Source organism: Emydura macquarii, unplaced genomic scaffold, assembly GCF_026122565.2.
Source record: "Emydura macquarii macquarii isolate MOO-44397 ecotype Brisbane River unplaced genomic scaffold, CSIRO-AGI_Emac_v2 contig_2722, whole genome shotgun sequence".
NCBI lineage: Eukaryota > Metazoa > Chordata > Testudines > Chelidae > Emydura > Emydura macquarii.
The window spans coordinates 17,993-39,332 of NW_027132859.1; the positions used below are offsets into that span (position 1 = coordinate 17,993).

General features: G+C 62.5%; 1 pseudogene; it reads right to left on the reverse strand.

Moving 5' to 3' along the window:
* The window catches only part of LOC137165000 (carcinoembryonic antigen-related cell adhesion molecule 5-like), a 38,382-nt pseudogene extending 17,852 nt beyond the window's left edge, over nt 1–20,530 (reverse strand).
* Between the last annotated feature and the right edge of the window lie 810 nt (nt 20,531–21,340).

The following is a 21,340-nucleotide window of genomic DNA, read 5'->3' on the forward strand; positions in this document are numbered from 1 at the left end:
CCCGCCCGGAGCACATGGGGCCGTTTCCACTGGCCTCAGGGTCTGAACTGCAGGAACCAGAAGTTCCTTTAATGTGACCCCCCCGCCCAGCCCCCGTCACAGGTGCCCTCAGTCAGCGCAGAGCCAGCGCTCAGAGGGGAGCTGCACAGGTCACCGCCTGCCCTGGGGGGGGGGGGGCGGGGGGGAAATGCCCTTTGCCGGCTCTGCTGTCCAGCCGCTTCGCCGGCCGTTCCTGGCTCCGCCGGCCGCCCTGCCAGCGTCACCAACGCCACCAGCACCTCCTGCTGCCGCCTGCTTCTCTGGGGTCAGTGCCTGGCGGCTCCTCGGGGGGACCTGGTGGCTGGAGTTGGGCAGAAAACGCTTCCCCAGCAAGTGATTCATAGCATCAGAGACTATTAGGGTTGGAAGAACCTCAGGAGTCCAGCCCCTGCTCAGAGCAGGACCAACCTCAGCTAAACTGTTCCAGGAAGAAGGATTACTAGGAAGGGACGGGATTCATCTATCGAAGACAGGGAGGAGTATCTTCGCAGACAGGCTGGCTAACCTAGTGAGGAGGCTTTAAACTAGTTTCGACGGGGGACAGGGACCTAAGCCCGAAGGTTAGTGGGGAAGAGGGACACCACAAGGAAGCAGAAGGAGGAGGGTGCAGCAGGGGAGGCCTCCCGATTCATCCTGTGAAAGTAGGCCAACCGGTTACTTACCTCAAGTGCCTGTACACAAATGCAAGAAGCCTGGGAAACAAGCAGGAAGAAATGGAAGTCCTGGCACAGTCAAGAAACTACGACATGATTGGAATAACTGAGACTTGGTGGAGTAACTCACACGACTGGAGCACTGTCATGGATGGGTATAAACTGTTCAGGAAGGACAGGCAGGGGCGAAAGGGGGAGGAGTTGCACTGTATGTAAGAGAGCACTATGACTGCTCTGTGCTCCAGTATGAAACTGGAGATAAGTCAGTTGAGTGTCTCTGGGTTAAGCTTAGAAGCAAGAACAATAAGAGTGATGTCCTGGTGGGTGTCTGTTACAGACCACCAGACCAGGAGGACGAGGTAGATGAGGCTTTCTTTACTCAACTAGGGAAAGTTTCCAGTTCACAGGGCCTGATTCTCATGGGAGACTTCAATCACCCTGACATCTGCTGGAAGAGCAATACAGCAGAGCACAAACAATCCAGGAAGTTTTTGGAGAGTGTTGCAGACAATTTCCTGGTGCAAGTGCTGGAGCAACCAACGAGGGGCCGTGCTTTTCTTGACCTGCTGCTCACAAACAGGGAAGATTTGGTAGGGGAAGTACAAGTGGGTGGCAACCTGGGCAGCAGTGACCATGAGATGGTCGAGTTCAGGATCCTGACGAAAGGAAGGAAGGAGAACAGCAGGATACGGACCATGGACTTCAGAAAAGCGGACTTTGACTCCCTCAGGGAACTGATGGGCAGGATTCCCTGGGAGGCTAATATGAGTGGGAAAGGAACCCAAGAGAGCTGGCTGTATTTTAAGGAGACCTTATTGAGGGCACAAGAGCAAACCATCCCGATGTGCAGAAAGAATAGCAAATATGGTAGGCGTCCAGCTTGGCTTAACAAAGATGTCCTTGGCGAACTTAAACACAAAAAAGAAGCTTACAAGAAGTGGAAGCTTGGTCAGATGACTAGGGAGGATTATATAAACACTGCTCGAACGTGCAGGAATGAAATCAGGAAGGCCAAAGCGCAATTGGAGTTGCAGCTAGCAAGGGACGTGAAGGGGAACAAGAAGGGTTTCTACAGGCATGTTGCCAACAAGAGGAAGATTAGGGAAAGTGTGGGCCCCTTAGAGAATGAGGGAGGCGACCTAGTGATGGAGGATGTGGAGAAAGCTGAGGTACTCAATGCCTTTTTTGCCTCTGTCTTCACAGACAAGATCAGCTCCCAGACTGCTGTACTGGGTGGCACAGAATAGGAAGGAGGCGAACATCCCGCAGTGCTGAAGGAACGGGTCCAAGACTATTTAGAAGGATTGGACATTCACAAGTCCATGGGGCCGGATGCAATGCACCCGAGGGTGCTGAGGGAGTTGGCTGAGGTGATTTCAGAGCCATTGGCTATTATCTTTGAAAGCTCGTGGCAACAGGGGGAGGTCCCTGACGACTGGAAAAAAGCAAATCTAGTGCCCATCTTCAGAAAAGGGAGGAAAGAGGATCCAGGGAACTACAGACCGGTCAGCCTCACCTCAATCCCTGGAAAAATCATGGAGCAGGTCCTTAAGGAATCCATTTTAAGGCACTTGGAGGAGAGGAAGGTGATCGGGAACAGTCAACATGGATTCACTAAGGGAAAGTCATGCCTGACCAACCTGATTGCTTTCTATGATGAGGTGACTGGCTCTGTGGATGTAGGGAAGGCGGTGGATGTGATATACCTTGACTTTAGCAAAGCTTTTGATACTGTCTCACACAGTATTCTTATCAGCAAGTTAAAGAAGTATGGGTTTGATGAATGGACTATAAAATGGATAGAGAACTGGCTAGAGCATAGGGCTCAACGAGTAGTGATCAATGGCTCCATGTCTAGCTGGCAGCCGGTCACAAGCAGAGTGCCCCAGGGGTCGGTCCTGGGGCCGGTTTTGTTCAACATCTTTATTAATGATCTGGAGGATGGGGTAGATTGCACCCTCAGCAAGTTTGCGGACGACACTAAGCTGGGGGGAGTGGTAGATACCCTGGAGGGTAGGGATAGGATACAGAGTGACCTAAACAAACTGGAGGATTGGGCCAAAAGAAATCTAATGAGGTTCAACAAGGACAAGTGCAGAGTCCTGCACTTAGGAAGGAAGAATCCCATGCACAGCTATAGACTGGGGACCGACGAGCTGGGCAGCAGCTCTGCAGAAAAGGACCTGGGGGTAACGGTGGATAAAAAGCTGGATATGAGTCAGCAGTGTGCCCTGGTTGTCAAGAAGGCTAATGGCATATTGGGCTGCATTAGGAGGGGCATTGCCAGCAGGTCACGGGAAGTGATTATTCCCCTCTATTCGGCATTGGTGAGGCCGCATTTAGAGTATTGTGTCCAGTTTTGGGCCCCCCAGTACAAAAAGGATGTGGACAAGATGGAGAGAGTGCAGCGGAGGGCAACCAAAATGATTAGGGGGCTGGAGCACAGGACTTATGAGGAGAGGCTGAGGGAACTGGGCTTGTTCAGATTGCAGAAGAGAAGAGTGACGGGGGATTTGATAGCAGCCTGTGACTACCTGAAAGGGGGTCACAGGGAGGCTGGAGCTAGGCTGTTCTCGGTGGTGGCAGATGACCGAACAAGGAGCAACGGTCTCAAGTTGCAGGGCGGGAGGTCTAAGTTGGACATTAGGAAAAAGTTTTTTACTATGAGGGTGGTGAAGCACTGGAATGGGTTACCTAGGGAGGTGGTGGAATCTCCATCCTTAGAGGTTTTTAAGGTGAGGCTTGACAAAGCCCTGGCTGGGATGATATAGCTGAGGTTAGTCCTGCTTTGAGCAAGGGGTTGGACTAGATACCTCCTGAGGTCCCTTCCAACTCTAATATTCTATGATTCTATGATTCTATGATAAACTACCCCAGCCAGGGCTGTGCCAAGCCACAGCTTAGAAACCTCTAAAGATGGAGATTCCACCAGCTCCCTAGTAACCATGTGACCCTGTTTGTGGCTGGTTGGGAAGTCTGGCTTCAGTGTCACCCACCAGCGCTGGGAGAATCTGCTCTCCGTTTGCAGCCTGCCCAGACCTTGGCATTTTCAGGTGGCTGCCCTGGGCACGGGACGGGTCACAAACCCATCGTCCCATGAACTGCAGCGGCTCCTTCTCCCCGCGCTGGTCTCTGCGCAATGAACACAGCCTGTTTGCTCTGATCGAATGGCCGTGGGGAGGGAGAGGGGGAGCGGCGCTAGTCGGGGGGGCACTGCTAAGCTGGGGGTCCTGGGCCTTGGGGGGCAGCGGAGCTGGGGATTCGGCCAGTGTCCAACGGCAGGGGGTGGTCACCCCAGGGGATGCTGGGAGGCTGGGTCCCTAGCGCTGCCCTGCCCGGGGCTGAGGGGCAGGGTGTTCTGCCCGTGGGGGGCGCCAGGTGCTGACCCCAGGCAGGGGCAGACAAGGCTCCCTCACGCCAGGGCAGCTGGTCTGCGCCCCCTCAGCCCAGGTGAGTTTGAACCCGGCCTGGGCAGGGTCACCCCCACCCCAGGGGTCAGGCTGCCCGGCAGGCTGGGCAGTGGCTGCACAGCAGGGGCTCCGGGGGTGCTCTGGGGGGCGGCACGAAGTGGCTGGACCACGGGAGGTCCCAGCGCGATGCCGGGGCCAGCAGGGCCCATGGGACCCGGGTGCAAGTGTCTGCCCTGGGGCCCGGCAGGGCTGGGCACTCGCTGCCGCCCCCTCCTGGTGAGCTGGGGACGGCCCGGCTGGGCCCAGCCTGATTCGCATCCCTGTCCTGGGGCTGCAGCAGGACCCGTCTCCATCCGGGGGGCGTGGAGTGTGTGCCGTGAGCCTGGACCCACAGGCAGGGCAGCCCCACAGGGCCCCTCCTGTCAGAGACCGTCTCTCCCCCGCCCCCAACCGCACCCGCCCACTTCCCCTTCAGCTGCTAGAGAACGGGGTGTGCGTGTGCCCGCGTGTGCGCAGCCTGTGGGTCTGTGTGTGTGACTCTGCCGTGTCCTGGGGGGTGTCAGGCCTCTGGGGCTCACACTCCTGCCCAGCCCCCACCCTCCACCCCCTCCCATCACTGCTGGGTACCGTCAGCACCTCCCTCCTCCCCCCAGTTATTGCCAAACCGATTGCAGCATTTCCTGCCCGCTCTCTGCACCACCCACAGCTGGGAACGGGGGGGGGGGTTGTCCCATGGGCTCTGACACGGAGCCACGGGGGCGTCAGCAGCTAAACTCGGGGCGCTGGGGATCGGCACAAGCCTGGTAAGGGTGGGAAGGAACCGGCTCTGGGGAGGAGGCCGCGGCTGTGCTGGACGGGGAGTCCCGGGGGTGGAGGGAGGTTACTGCAGGCGTTTCTCACGCCTCGTCCTGGGGCCAGCCTTAGCCAGTGGTTTTATTAACGACCGTGGCACAGAGCGCAGGAACGTGTGCTGTTACCTGGCAGCTCTGTGCTCCTGGGGAACCAGGGCGCAAACCCCGACTCTCTCTGGCTCCCTGAATGCCCCCCAGCCTCTGCTTGAACCAAAACCAATGAAAAGGCAGCAGCAGACACACCGAAACCCTCCCAACAAGGGTGACGCATCTCCCCCAGCCTCAGCTACATGGAAGCTGTAAAAAGGAGGCAGCTCGATGAGCAGATCGAATGGAGAACAGACCCCGCATCTCCATGGAAGCTGGGACAAGAATTAGCCTAGCCAATGGAGACCCAAGCTCCAAAACAGGAACCGCACTGAACTCTGGGACTGGCAAAGCAGGGACGCACGGCATGCTGGGAGATCTCTGCTCCTGATGTAAATGAACCCACCCCTGCACACACCCAGCTCGGCGGGTATCAGCCCATTCCAGTTATTGATCTCCGGACACTGACTCTGCCTGGCTGCATTGTGAGCTCCCTCCAGGAACACGGCCCAGAGCCAGGAGTGACCAGCTCCTATTGTCCAGCAGAAAGAAACCCCCCTGGGATACTCCCTGGAGTCATTGTCTACCCGTTAACAAACCTGGTGTCTACAAAAACCCCTGCCCAAGTTCAAACCTGGGTTCTGATGCCTGGATCCAAATGCTGCATCAGCTCCACTGGGCCTCCCCGTTTTCCTGACTGATGGTGTTAGGGGCTCTGCCTGTCTCAGGCACTCCGGGCCCTCAGCTGAACAGCCTGTCTGCTGGGAACCTCTGAGCTGATTGGAGTGGTGAGACCCCCCTCTCTTCCCCTAACTCTCTCTCTCTCTCTCTCTCTCAGTCCAGGTGTAACTTTCTACTTTTGTAATCACACCCGGGCTAGCTTCTCCAATACCCACCTGTAACTGTGCAGTATTGTAAGCGTGTGATTGTGTTTCTCTCCTTGTCTGGTATCACTGTTAGTACCATAGTTTTATACACCTGGCAATAAACTGACTGTTATAATCACGCTGGGTGCCAGTCTCTCTCTCTCTCTCTCCAAACTTCATTTACTCCTTTGTGTTCTTGGTCCCTGTCTTGCTCTGCAGTAACGCTTCTTTTACCTGAGCCAAAGATCCCTGCAGTGCCCAAAATCCTGTGGGGTTTGCTCATCAAGGGGGTTACTGCTAGAACAACTGTAGAGTGCAAGTGGGAATAGCCACGTGCTGAACCTGTGGCACATAAGGAGGGGGGGGGGGGACAGCTGAGAAGTGAATGAGTCCAGGGGCAAATAAGGGGGGCAGCTGAAAGTGCTGTTCGGACCCAGCCTGCTCAGAAGTGCGCTCTGTTCTGGTGCGGTGCAAAGTGGCATATAAGGGTGGCTGCTGAAGGTGCTGTGTCACCAGTCTGCTGAGTGCAGGGACACATAAGGGGTCGGCTGACAGTGCTGATAGCCTGGTCCACTCAGACACACTCGGTTAATCTGGAATGTGTGTGTGTATCTGTGGGGGGTTTAGTTGTATCTGGGGCTGGAGTAACCCAGCCCTGGAAACCTTAGGTCCTGCAGGAGAGCTCCACTGGGAGGGGACTTGTAGCCCTATGAACACACAAGTAACACTAGCAGTGCATTAGTAGAATCACACCCCTAGAATCACACCCCTTTCCAGGAAGGTAACCCTAATAAATGAGCGTACCACCAGGTAATGGACAAATCTGGTAACAGTGCGCGTGAAATTCGCTGATGGCGGGGGGGTGGAGGAGGGGCAGCGTCTCTGTATGAGCCACCCCCCAGGAGCTGAACAAATGAATGCGCTGTAGACGCCTTCGTTTATTGCATTAGTGAGCTAGAGAGAGATTTCCCCTTTGCTGTTCTGACAACGGGCAGGGCTGGGCAGGGCGGCAGACGTGGGCTCCAGCCTGGTAGTTTCTTAAAGTGAGTGAAACTCTGGCCTGAAACTGGTGCTATTGAAGCTAACCACGCCTTGATGAATTCTGTGTGTGCGAGTGAGGAATGGATGCGCAGGGCATAAAAAGACACCAACCGAAACTGCTCTGACAACCGGAAGGGGACTGAAGACAGCGCCTGGCACCCTGCCCCTGCCGGCTGAAGAACGCCTGTCAACGCCCCTGCCGTGCAGCGGGCTCCAGCCTGGCCCAGACAAAGCACAGACAGCAGAGAACAGGCCGGCTTGCAATTCGCTGGGGAGTCACAGCGATGCTGACCCCAGGGCAGCAAGACACAGCCAGGCCCAGAGACTCCCACGAGAGCCAGCGGCAAGTGTCACAGCTGGGAAAAACATGGACACTTCGGGTCTCGTTCTGCAATCGTCATCTCGGAGCAGCGGATCCGCCACCGACCGAGCCCGGCTCCTCCTCGTGCCCGGCCCAGTTGGCCACTGGCTGCTGGAGCAGGGCAGAGAAGGACTGGGCATGCACGGCAGCTGGCAGAACTGTCTGTGTGTGTGGGAATGTGGCGGCTCTGGGCTGTGCTGACACCTACAATGAAGGCGGCGTGTTGCCTTGGCCCCTGAATAAGATCCAGCTGGGCTTTTCCTTTACACATGTAACAAGTGCCGAGGGGGATGGGCCCATTCGCCAGGAGGGTCTGGCTGCCCGGCCAGGCGGGAGGGAGGGACCCGGGATGCAGTCGATAGTGCAGGTACGAGGCCGGGCGCGGAGGGGCTACACGTGAGAATTTCCCTGCAGTGTATTCTGGGAGGTGTTTTTGTTTCCTTCCTCGCAAGCGCCGGGCTGGCTGGTTCCTGTTCACATGCCCAGGGTCTAGCTGGTCGCCACGTATGGGGGGGAATCCTTCCCCCCAAGACTGGCTGGGACCGTGGGGGATTTTCCCTCCCTCCTGCGTGGGGCGCGGGACACGGGCAGGGTTATCTGGTGTCTCTCACTTACGCATCCCCCGGCCATCGCAGGGCCTGGGCACTGGTGCCCCTGGGTCCCTCCGTTCTCTGCCCGGGGCAGGCTGGGCTCCTGGGGCCGCTGCGCTTTGCTCTGAGTTCGGGGCTGGCTGGGCCGGGGGGACACGGTTCTCACACTAACGAGCTGCTCCCGCCCGGCCCGGCTGGCTCTGAATGCAGGAGATCCCGGCTCGCCCCATCTCCTGCGTCCCGAGGCCCCGCGGCTGCGCTGCCCCCCCAGGTCGGGCACACGGCCCGGCTGCGCTGCCTCCTGGGCGCACGCTGCAGCCGCTCTGGGTTCAGCCAGGAGCCACCTGGGGAGAGACCTCGGGGGGGTCATGGCACCACCCTCCCCCCCGCGGGATCCCGGCGTCTCTGTCTCCCCAGCAGACAGCACAAGGGGGGCTGGATATTTGGGGGCTGGATCTAGGGAGCCTTGGCTCAAAGGGCCCCAAACAGACACCACGACCCCCCTCCCCCCATAGACCCTGGAAACACCGAGCCAATCGGGGGGGGAGGGGCTTTTAGTGAACTTGTCAAAGCAGCTGTGAAGGGACAGGTGGGTCTGACCCTTCGCCCCAGCAGAGACCCCCCCCCGATACAGGTCGTCCAGCATGCACCAGGGCACTGGGGGGCATCATCTCCTCAGCTGGTCGTACACGTCCCGCTGTCCGGGCTGCAGCGTCTGGGGGAAATGGGGAGGTGTGAGCCAGAGACGTCCCCGCCCTGCGGGACCCCCCCCCTCCCCCGGGCCCGGGCAACCCCCCCCCAGGCCCATCCCTGCCCCATCCGCAGCTGGGCACCCCCAGAGTTTTCACCAGCCTGGGGGCTCCCAGCCTTTCACGTGGGGGGGACCCTCCCGCCGGATTCTGCCCCCCACTGCGTGGATGTGATAACCAGCCCCGTTCTCAGCTACGGGGCCTGTACTGGGGGCACCCTCCCCACCCCGAGTTCGGAGCCCCCGAGATCAGCCCTTACCTCGTACGTGGGGCCGGTGTCGGGGGGGCTCCCGGGCTGGGCCTGGGGCAGAGAATGAGGCAGGTGGGTCATTAACACGCGCCCGAGAGACCCCCCAGCGCAGCCCGGGGGGCCGGGAGCTGACGCGCCCTGGGAGACTGGGACGTTGCTGCCCCCCAGCAGAGAGTGGGAAAGGAGAGGGCTGGGGTCGGGAGTGAGGGGCCCAGCGGAGCTGGGGGATGGGGAGGGGGAGCCCAGGACTGGGCTAGCCGGGGGCTGCGGGTCGGGAGTGAGGGCCCCGGCACAGCTCTGGGAAGGGGGCGCCAGGCTGGGGTCTCAGGGGCGGAGCTTAGTGCCTGTCACTCACCGCTGGCCCCGCCTGCGCTGCAGGGGGCAGGTTCTCGTACACTGGGGGGGTCGTGTCACTGCTCTGGGGGGTCTTGCTCTGGCGGCCAGAACCTGGGGGGTGAAATCATCAGAGATGCTGGAATTGGGGGGACTGGCTCCCAGCCCCGCCACTTTAACTCAGTAGCCCGTCCCCCACTCAGAGAACCCAGGAGTCCAGGCTCTCGCGGGTGGGGCTGTTACTCACAGAGGAAATAGACCAGGCCCCCGAGCAGCCCCGCCCCGGCCAGCGACCCAATGACGATCCCGGCGATGACCCCGGCTGACAGAGACGTTCCCGGGGCTGCAGTTGGAGATGCTGGAGGAGAAGGGGATGAAGGGGGGGTTGTATCAGGGAGCCCAGCTACGACCTCCCCCGACCCCCGACCCCACTGCCCAATGCTGCTCCCTCTCAGCTCCAAGGTGAGGGCCCATGTGGTGGGACCCCCAGCTGCCCCTCCCCCCAGAGACATTGGGGGCAGCTCAGCCAGGGACCCCCAACCCTACGGGTTTAGGCGCCAGACCTGACCCTGAATACGGTGGCAGGAGGGTCTGAAGGCCCAGCGCTGGTTGCGCGGGGGTCTCAGCTCTCGCTGGCTGGTGTCGGGGGGATTCGGGAGGCGATGGGGCTGGACGGTGCATTGACGGATCCGTTGCCGCACAGCCACAACAGAGCCCCCCAGCCCTGGGGGAGACGGATCCCAGCCGAGCCCCTGTCCGTCCTCCCCACACCTGGCCCTAGGGAGGAGCAGGGCTGAGCAGGAGAGGGAGGGACCATGTACAGAGAGACACCATGGCCCAAGGATTACCCAAGAGTTCCTGGCAGCCCACGGCTCAGCCCCCTCCCATTCCTCAACCCGGCCCAGCCCCGGCCCCTCAGCAGGGTGTTTTCTGGTGCTGGACAGGGAGGCCGCGCTGGGTTCAGCCCCAGGGACTCACCTACGACCCGCACGGCGACAGACACCCGCGCAGTGAGGTTGGTTTCGGGGTTGTGGGCCTGGCACGCGAACGTGCCCTGCTGAGCCCAGCTCGTGAGGTTAAAGGTCCAGCTGCTCCGGGTCTCGTTAGCGTCGGTGCCGTTGTGAAACCAGCGATAGTGCGAGGGCGGGACAGAGTCAGAGACGCACGTCAGGGTCAGAGGGGACCCCAGGGGGTGGGTGATGGGTCCCGGCGGCTCTATCCTGGCAGAGCCCGGCCCATCTACAGAGAAGGAGGGCATCAGGGGAGGGAGGGCACCAGTGAGGGATCCCCATGTAAATAGCCCCCGCGCAACACACCAGAGGTGGCTGCATCTCCGCGCCTGGTGATGCCGGCAGGGCCGGGGGCAACACGGCCGGGGGATGGGGCTACGGTTACTCACAGGCCACCGTCACGGTGCTGGGCTCGCTGCGGTTGGTGCTGACGGGGTTCCTGACCTCGCACTGGTAGGCGCCAGCGTTGCCCCGGCTGACGTTCAGCACCGTGAGGGTCCGGTTGTCGGGGGACAGCTTCAGCCGCTGATCAGTCGCGAGGTGCGACCCGTCCCGGAGCCAGAGCAGGGTGTCGGTGCCGGGGGAGCTGTTACACGTCAGGGTGAAGGTCCCGTTCTCCAGCACCTGGGTTTGGTTGGGCGTCACCGTGGGCTGGGGCAGCATTTCTGTGCAGGGAACGGAGAGAGCGTTACCGTGTGTCCTGCCCCTCTGTCCGTCCATCCAGGCTGGGGGAAGGTCTTGGTGTCCCCCCGTGTGGGATTGTGGGAAGGGTCCCAGCACCGCTGTCCCACGGCATTGTGGGAAGGTCCCAGCCCAGTCTCCTGCGGTGCTGTTGGAAGGGTCCTTCACCCTTTGCACCTCAGAGCTGCGGAGACGGGTGTTGCCTTCCGGGCTCCAGCATTGGTTCCCTCTCCGCGGCGTCGAGTCACAATTATTGGTGCCTCCCCAAGACTCTGGCTCCCGGAGTCCCGTGATGTTCGGGACACTCTCGGCTGTGGTTCGAAGGGAGACGAGGCGCCGGCTCTGCACCCACAGCAGGATTCTCAAGCCGAGCCCATGATGGTTCAGGCCTGACAGGAGGGTCACGACCCCACAAGGCGCTTGGTGCTGCCGGCATTGCCCCGTGGGCACGGCCCTGTGCTGGGTCTTTGCCCCCCCCCCCCCCCCCCGACCCGACGGAGCTGCCATCCCAGAACCGGGCCGTGGGGCGGGGGTGGCACCATGGGCAGCCTGCCAGAGCCGCTCTCACTGACCCGGGGAGATCGGGGTGACCCAGTGGGAGGGGTTCACACGCTGGCCTAGCTCCATCCCCCATTCCTGCCCAGCCCCAGAGCTCAACAAGGGCCCCACAGCCCCAGATACCCTGGGTCTGCCCACGTCCCACGAGAGTCCGACAGGGGAGGGGGTGTCCGGAGCCCAGAGGCAGGTCCAAGGACACCCGGCCAGTCTGTACCCCCCTTGCTGGGGCAGGATCGTCCCCCCAGTCTGTTCCCTCAGATCCCCCGTCACCGTGTGCACCCCGAGCTCCCCCCCACCTGCTGGCTGACGTGCTCGACAGCACCCCTTGCTGGGGGTCAGAGGGACGCGGGGGGGGGAGGGGCGGACGCAGCGGGGGGGGGGAACCGGTAAATCCTGGGACAGAATCAACAGAGCGAAGGAGGAAAGAGCGGCTCAGACAGACGGAGCCTCCCGCCCCCCGCCCCGTCTGCCCCTCACCCCCCAGGAGACCCTGCCTGGACCAGCAGGGCCCCAGGTCTCAGGCAGGGACTCAGACCCAGGGTCGGGCTGGGGCCTGGAGCCGGCCCGAAGGCCAACGCCGGCACAGACCCCCGCACCCCAGCAGTGCCATGGCCACTAGCCCGGCCAGGAGGGAACTAGCCCGAGGCGCTGGGCGAGCAGGGCAGGGAATCGCTGCGGGAGCTGCAGTGGGGCACGATGGGGGCCCACAGAGGACGGAGGCCATGGGGTGGGCACAGCGGAGGCAGAACGGAGCCGGGAGGGCGAGACGGGCAGAGAGCAGACACAGGACGCGCTGATGGCAGGGGTCGGGCGTCGTTTGGAAGCCGACAGGCAGCGTCCAGCCCAGCTGTGGCGTGGCTGGAGCAGCCCCTGCAGGACAGAGGCCCCGGGGTGCGGCTGGGCCCTGCACAGCGCCGAGCGCAGAGGGACGTGGCTGCAGACAGTGAAGTAGCAGAGCCCGCACGGGGAGGGGATTGGTGCGGGCAGTGACAGGACAGCCGGGTCTGACCCACACTGCAGACAGGTGGGGGCGACTCGCCTGGGAGCTGGCTGGGGCTTGTCTACACTAACCGCTGCAGGCTCCGTGCAGATGACTCCTGTCCGAGGGGAGAGCTTCTCCCGCCGGCGGAGGATCCCTGCCCCGAGAGGCGGTGGGTGCTGACCTCCCCATCTCCGCACAGAGCGCTGGGCTCTCCAGGCCGCGGCCGGGGACCGACACACCCGACTGCTGTGCCAACGCTGCCCGGTGTCCCTGCTCCATCTCGGGACGAGGGTGTGACGCTGGCTAAGCAGACGCAGCAGCTCGGGCTAGAGCCGCAGGCAGGTCAGTGGGTGCGAGGGTGGCAGGAGCGGCACAGCTCATGGGGCGTTCACACCGTGCACTCCTCGGTGTGGATTATCTCCCCTGGTCTGTAACTCGCTGGTCTGCGTTAGGTACACCCTGTGCTGAACTGTTCCCAGATCCATAGGCGTGCACACGGGGTGTGCTGGGTGTGCCCACGCACACCCTAATGTAGGGGTATCAAACATCCGACTCGCGAACCTTTTCGATGTGTCCCGCGGCGCCATCTCGCTGGAGGGTAGAGCTGCTGCCAAGAGATTGGAGGGCGCGTGACTTTTCGGAGGTCGGAAGAGAGAGCGATCTGCCACCGAAAAGAAGGAGCTTCTAGATTTTGTGGGGGATGGGAACACGCCGTGATCTGCCGCCGAAATACCGTTCCTTGGGATATTTCCCGGCGCAGACTACGACACGGCGAGAATTCCACCAGCGGGTAATTCAAATACAGAACATGAAAAGTCCCTGAAGAGTTCCCAGGATTGGCCCATGTGACTCTGGACTCCATTTTAGTTCTTGTAACTTCCCACAAGCCGCATGGCCAGGCACAGAGGGTTTATAACATCAAACCACAGAAACTATTCTGCCTTCTATCCTGAGCTTCAGTCACCTACCCACCTCTGGATCAAGTCACCTGCAACTGAAGCTGTGTAACAAAGGACTGAGACCAGCCAGGTGTTGGGTGCACACCAGAGGAGACTGTACAAGCTGCAACTCCACAATTCTTCTAGAACCTGATGTACATGGACTTTCAATCATGTGTGTGTATCTGATTGCTCTAATCCGTTAACATTTCTCTCATGGTTTGTTTCTTTCTGTTTACAATAAACCTTTAGTTTAGTTACTAAAGGATTGGCTGGCAGCGTGGGATTTTGGGTAAGATCCAAACTTACATTGCTCTGGTGCTGTGGCTGACCCCTTGAGATCAGAGGGAACCTTTGTAGTAAAGAGCAGAGAGTTAAATAACTGGTCTCTTTACTGGACCTAGTGCTGATTTGGGAGCCTGGAGCTGCAATGCAGTAAAGGGGCTGTGTGTATTTGTGGACTGGCTTCTGTGGGGATTCAGAAGTGCAGTTTGTGCCTGGTTGGGAAGCCTGACTTCAGTGTCACCCACCAGTGCTGGGAGAATCTGCTCTCCGTTTGCAGCCTGCCCAGACCTTGGTATTTTCAGGTAGCTGCCCTGGGCACAGACGGGTCACACACACCCTAATGAAATGTGCTGCGCACGCCTCTGCCCAGCTCGACAGGTGTGTAAGCGTCCAGGTGTGAACTGACGGGTGTGTAAACGTGCCTGAGCCCCAGTGCAGGATGTTTGTGACGCTCACGTGTATTTACAGGACCTTTGCCCATCACCCGGGACTGGCCCTTAGAGCTGTGGAGAGAGCAGCAGGGGAACTTCAAAGCAAGGGCCGGGAAGCCACAAAGGAAATTCCCAGCCCGTCTGCATTGGCTACTCAGCCCAGCCCAGGGGTGACGCTGCCTGTCAGCTCCTCTGCTGGGAACCAGATCTACACACCCGGGTTGGAGGGAATGACCCTGCGTCTCTGCACGGATGGATTCTGACCGGGAGATTCTGAGCGAAAGGACAGAGGCCCCAGAACCATTTTGGGCAACACTGGGAGACTCATGGGAAACTAGCAGCTGGGCCATCGCTGCTGCCGTTTGGACTGACAAATGCTGGCTCCCCTATACCGTGTGTTACCAGAAACTGGCTGCAGAGCCAAGGGCCGTGTCTGCGGCTCCTCCGTAAGCCGGGCGCAGTGACCCAGGCGTCGCATCGGTTCCTGGCTGGGTGAAATCTAGTGACAGACCAAACCAGCAGCACGTCCTGTGCCCTGTTTTCTGACAGTCTGACCTGAGACTGGCACTCACAGCTGTGAGCCGGGCCAGACAGCGGGACAAGGGGACCCCTGGGGTCTGGCACGTTGAAGGGTCCCCGAGGGGCTGTCCCGGAGCTGGGGGCGCAGCACAGGGCCGGTGGCTCCGTGACACCCTCCCCAGCTGGGAGCTGGCGGTGCCGGGGGTGGGGCGGCTGCGATGCCAGGGCAGAGCTGAGCTGCAGATACTCTCCCAAGGAATGAAACGGCAAATATCAGCACGAGGAAGAGAGCGAAGGAGGAAGCAGCTGGGCAGACACAGCTCCCCTCCCCCGCAGGGCTGCCCAGCCGCGGGTGCAGCAACAGGACAAAGTCCCTGGTACCCGGCAGAGACACGGCACCTCCGGCTGCCTGGGCACGTGGCAGGCGCCCATTCGCAGCCCCTGCTCTGCCCTGCTCTGTCAGCGTCCGTGACACGGGACAGGCTCAGGTCAGAGCCGGCAGCGTAGAGCTGCTGGGCCGGGCTGATCACGGGGGTCAGGCCCGTGTGGAGCAAACACGAGCCGGTCACGCACCTCGACAGGGCAGGGAGAGCCCCACGCACCCGTCACCAAATAGCCAGAGCTGGCGTCAGAGGACAGGGCCGCCCTGGGGTGCGGGGATCCGGCCTCCTGCAGGACCCAGCCGGAAAGGCACTGGTGTGCACGGCCCAGCTCCGCTCTGCAGGAAGATCCGGGGTCTATGGCTGAGCCAGGCTGAGCCGGGAGCTGCTCAAGGTCGGATCAGACACAGCAGCGGGTGTGAGGATGTTCCAGGCCCGTCGCTAGAAGCTGGGGCAGGTGCTGAGAAGCCCCCGGCTGAGCTGTGGGACTCTTTGTGACGACTGATTCCTGGGCATTAAATCCGGGGGCAGAGAAGGGCCACAGAAGGGCTGCAGGAAATGCCTTGCAGGAGCGACCGGCAGAGCTGGACGTGTGCGGCGTGTCAGAGCCGGGGGTGGCTGAGAACAGCACAGCAGCACCTGTGTGCGGAGAACGCACCAGGCACGGGAGAGCTCCCGTCTAGCGCACAAAGGCCGGACACGGGACGGCTGGACGTCGAAGGCAGACACGGCCCAGCTGGGAAAGGCCCAGACTGGGCCCAGCGAGGGCCACTGGCCACTGGGCTGAGCTCCCGAGGGCTGGGCTGGACTCTCCAGCGCAGATCCAGGCTGGGGCCTCTCTGGAAGATGCTTCCCCCAGTGCAAGTTCTGGGGTCGGCCCCGGGGTAACTGGGGAGTCTCTGGCCTGGCCTGTGCAGGAAGCCAGACTAGGCGGTGGAATGGCCCCTGCCGGCTCAAAGGCAGAGTCTGTTAATGATTTACTGACCGGTCACAGCCTGCCTGTTACCGCCAAACCAGAGCCGCTTTGTCCGCAGGTTCCTGGCAAACGGGGTGTGCGGGGAGGGGTGATTAGCAGACGGGCTCAGGGGAACAGGCACACGCAGGGTGCAAAGAGCGGCCGCAGGAGCTGTTCTAGGGGTTATAAGCCACCCGCTGTCCTGCCCGGCTCTCCAGGCCCCTCGACCCACCAGGGGCACTGCCGGGGCAGAGATTCTCCGCCCAGGAGGCAGCAGCTGCCCTGAGCTCCTGCTTCCCCCAGGAAGTTACCCATTAACCCCTCGCCTGCTTCTCCAGGGACTTTCCTATCAACGGGGAGACCAAATCTCCAGAGTTTCCCGGGCCTGGGCCCGCTGGGGAGGCGATACCGGGGCTCACAGAGGGAGGGGCTCACAGCTCCCAGCTACCGGGGTGGGGGGCACAGGACATGGAGGAGACGGTTCCCTGGGGTGATCTGAGGGGGGCTTAGAGACGCTGTGGGCTGGCAGTGCCACCCCCCATAGGGTGTCTCACTGGGGCCTCTCCCTGTCACAGCCTGACCCCAGGGTGGGTCTAGCCAGGCACCGAGGACCCAGCTGCCCCCCACCCCCACCCCAGAGTGACGCTATGGCAGGAAATGTCAGCTGGAAGCAGGGGAACTCGCCAGCCGCCCCTCCCCCGGTGCCGCCAGGAATTCCCCCCCACCTCCGCCAGGTCAAATGGAGAGGAAGGAGGAGGGGGGCAAACATCCAGCACAGCTGGTGGGTCTCTGCTGTTGGGCAAGGACCGCCCCCCCTGCAGGAAGCTCCCCCAGCTCTTCCCATCCCCCTCCCCCGGATCTCAGCCCAGACTCTGCCTGTCAGGGCCTCCACCCCTGCATTGGGCCAGCCGCTCCGAGGAGAACAGGTGTTCGCAGCGTCCAAGCCCCGGCCCAGCTGCAGGGCTCTGTGCTATGGGGCCAGGGGTCGGGCTGGGGGCTCTGGGGGCAGAGAGGGGCTGCCCATGGGTTGGGTGCCTGGCTGGGCTGCATGGCCTGGGCACCGCCCTGGGGCAGACGCTAGATCCAGGAGTCGATCTGCCCTATGCCAGGGTGGATTTGCCCCATTGCACGGCAGAGACACCGACCAAAGCCGGGCCCATCGCACCAGGCGCTGCACAGACACGCTGAGATGGTCCCTGCCCTGAAGAGCTCCCAGTGCAAACAGCCGAAGGCAGGATCAGTCTCCACGTTACCTGGGAACCGGGCTAGGAGAGGGGCAGGGACTGGCCCAGGGCACCCAGGGAGCCAGCGGCAGAGCTGGGAATTGAACCCAGGAGTCCGGGCTCCCACAGCACAAGAAGATGAAGCCCCAGTTTCTCGGCAGGTTCCCAGCCAGGCAGGGCCCAGGGGCGATGGATGGGCAGAGATAAGAAGGGGGCAGTCGAGGGGCAGAGGGCGCAGAGCGGTTCCAACCTAGGCAGGTGGTGCGCAGAGATGGCCGGGGTCACACAGAAGAAAGCAGACCCGGCCGGAGGAGGCTGGAGCCCAGAGGCCCCGGTGAGGGGCTGACAGAGCAGGGAGCCGGGAGGCGGAGGTGCAGTCAGGGATACTCACAGAGCAGGTGGAGCACACGGCGGGGGGGTTAGTGGGGGCAGGACCCTCCCCCCTCCGGCAGCCGGCACAAGGAGTCCAGCCACCCTCGCACCATCTCGTGATCCGCACAGGGACGTGCGAGAGCCTTCGCCCCCCCAAAGGCGGCTGGGCCGGGTGCAGAGACTCAACTTCCTTCTGCAACCACTGCCCCGGGAACGGGCCCCATGGGCTTAGTCAGGGATGGGGCAGCCTGACCCCCCAAGAGCTCCCAGCGTCCCCGTCAGCCCCAGCAGCAGGGCTCCCTCTGCCCGCAGTTACCAGGGGGGGGGAATACAAACAGCCCCGCGCGCCCCTGGAAGTCGAGACACAAACTGATCCCAGCCCCTGGCTTCCCAGCAGCGACAGGCCCGGCTCCATGTGGCACCGGGGGGGGGGGCTGCCCCCAGATCCCTGCCCCACAGCCCCCGTCTATCTCCTGATCCCAACCGCACCCCACTGGGGACCGGGGAGCAGCACTAGGGCGTGCGAGGGTCTTTGCACCGATCACACTGCAAGATGGGCACTGGGGTGGGGTGGGGCAGGGTGTGCTAGAGATAAACCGCCCCCCCAGAGGGGACAGCGGCTGATAGAGACCTGGGGGCCCAGAGTCTGTGGGGAGGGGGGGACCCCGCAGCCGAATACAGAACCTTGATCTCAGCCTCAGTGGTCCTGATCCTGACCGCAGGCTTGGATGCAGGAATGGAGCTGGGGGAGCGTCCCAGAGAAGGAGAAGGGGAGAATCTGCCCCCCTCGCCCCATATCCCAGCATCCCCAAGCACATCACAGACGCACGGACTGCACACGAGGGGGGAGGGGCTGTGGCTCAACCCCGGCTCAGACATCCCCCCACAGCTCCCTCCCCACCCCACCCCCAACATGGACCCTTCTCCCCTCCCCCACTGCCCCCCAACACCAGACATTTCCCTCTCCCAGTGTTGGGGGCTGCGCCCCAGAACTCCAGGAGTGGAGCCAGTGCCAACCCTCCCCCCCCCGCAGCCCGTCCCTCCCCAGGCAGAGCCGCCAGTGCCAGCTCCCCGGGGGCAGCACGACCCAGCCCTGCCATGGAGACGCCTCCCCAGGCAGGTTAACCTCATTGGGGATGGCAGGGCAGGGACAGGGGCAGAGATCCTGGGATGGGGGGAGGCACCAAGGGGGTCTGGTGAGGCTACGGGGGAAGGGGGCCCTGGGGTGGGGGGTCACTGAGACACCAGGATGTGGTGGGGGGCACCAGGGACACTGGGGACACCGGGCAGAGTGGGGGGAACTGCGCCCCACAGCCTGACTCCTGTGTGCCCAGAGTGGTGTCGATGCAGGGAGCAGGAGGGGGAGCTCCCCCCACATCACACTCAGCCCCTCCCCAGCGTGTGTCCCCAGCCCCAGGGAATCTCAGGGTCTCCGGCCCAGCCCTGGGCGCTTTGCTGCAGCTGCTAGTGAGGGGCCGGGTCGCACTCAGCGGCCAGGAACTGAGCTGAGACCCAGCAAATTCATTTCACCCAGGGCCCCTGAATGGGCATCGGCGGGAACGGCAGGTTCTGGTGGGTGCTGGGAAGCCCAGGATTCCCCCCATGCCCAGAGCGGCTCAACCCAACCCGCTGGCACAGCTGGCACTGCCAGGGAGAGCCGGGGCCAGGAGGCCAGTGGCAGGATGGGGGGGCAGAGCCCCACATCTCTGGGGGGCACCATCTCCCAGGGAGCCGGGGTCCCCGGACACCCCGTACTGGGCAGTGTCTGTGTTTGGGGGCAGGTTCCCCCCGTCCTAGGTGGGCTCATCCCCCAGGGGAGACGGCCAGAACCCCATCGCTGAGGCAGAGATAGGGTGTGGGGCGGGGGCCTGGCCCAGGGTCAGCGCAGCTCCCGGGGGTGACACTTACCGTAGACGCGCAGACCCACTGTGATGATGCGGGAAGAACCATTGTTCAGATCCACCTGCACCGTGTAGTTCCCGGTGTCGCTGAGCGTTAACCCCGCGATGTTCAGGGCGCAGCCGGGCCCCGCTGTCTCCCGCCCCGTGTGGGCCGGGCCGTTGTTCTGTGGGGGGGTGTTTGGGATGTAAGTGAAAATCCGTCTGTTCTCATCAGTGATCGCGGATCGGAACCACTTGCAGAGCAACACGTTCTGTGCAGGCGGCTGCGGGGCCAGGCTGACGTCCCCGCCCACCGCGGGGCTCGGCGGGGTGATGAGGATGGGCTGGGCCGGCGCCGGCTGGAGGCAGGAGCTCAGGACGGAGGCTGCGGGGGAAGCAGAGGCCGGAGCCTGGGGGGTCAGTGGGTCTGTGGGGACACGACCAGCGACCGCCCTGCCAGGGGAGACCCACCAGCCGTGGGGCACGGAGCAGACCTGGGCTGGTCCAGACCCGGCCTCCCAGAGCGCGGCACCGCCTGGGGGGACCTGCCCGGCCCCTGGGAACGGGACCCCCAGGCTGGGTCTGCGCCGGGGACACGGAGGCAGCGACGTCGCGATGGCGACAGCATCGTCCTGCAAGGGAGCCCAGCAGGTGCGTGCAGCGGGTCTGGGCGCGTCCGTGCCGGGTGCGGGTCTCGGGGCCCAGCTCTGCCTGTCGCTGCCCAGTGGCAGGTGCTGCCGATGGCTCCGTGGAGATGGGGGGATAGAAACGACGATGCAAACTCAGGGCACCCGGGCACCAGCTGCCAGGCAGACGGGGCACCCCTGGGGGCGGGGCAGGCTCCCTGGGTGCGCAGGGGACCCAATCTGGAGCTAACACCCCCGAGGGTGACCCCGCCCTCTGCCCCACAGCTGCCGGGCCCCCCCGCCCGGCTAGCACCTGCCAGCAGCAGCCCCACCCAGGGGCCGCCCCACGCGGGGGGGTCCCAGCTCCCGGGCAGGCGCCCCATGGCCCTTCCCCTCCCGGGGGTCGCTACTGCGGTGCCTTGCACAGAGCCCGGCGCGGGGCCGACCGGACGCCTGGGTTCTCTCGGGAGCGGCTGTGCCAGCGGCCGGGCTCTGAGCCGCGGGGCGGAGACTAGGCCGCCCTCGGGCGGGGATCCCTCCCCCGCCCCGCTGGGAGCGACCTGGCACCGAAGGGGGGGGGGCGTTCGAGCAGGGGCAGCTGGGAGCCGGGGGGCCGGGCCCGGGCTACGTGGAGGTCTCGGGGGCCCCTGGGCTGTGGCTGGGCCGGGCACCGGCAGCAGCGCCAACACGCCGGTCCGGCCGGCAGCTCGGCACACTCAGCCCGGCCGTGTCGGCACCGGGGCAGCTCGCAGGGACACACTGGCAGACTGGGGGCGGACAGATTTGGTGCCCGTCTCTGTTTCTGGCACTTCCGATGCCAGATGAGGAAACCTGCGACCCCGCAGCACCGCCGCAAAACTCTCCCTGCTTCTGAATGACTTTGTCATTTGTGCTTTGTTCTGTGTTTAGTTAGTTGACCTGTTCTTCACACTCCTGCTTCTCTTTCCCAATTCTGTTTTTACAGCCACTTGCCACCATTTCAACTCCTTTCGATTTTCCTCAGCAGGATTTCAGTTCATGCACCGTTCACACACGTCACTTGCAGTAATCTGCCTTTAACTCGGGGTCCAAGTTGCTGTTTTCATTCCCACATGGGAGTTTCATTTTACACTGGTACCAAGTCCTCCGTCTGTATTCACCTCCTGCACCACATCCCTGCTCCACTTACCGCTACAGCAAAGATTTCCTCTGCTCTTCTGTGTCCCAGGAGTAGCTGCCCCAAGACGCTTACAGTTCAGTTCCTGGAAATGTTCTCTCTGCCTCCCGCCCT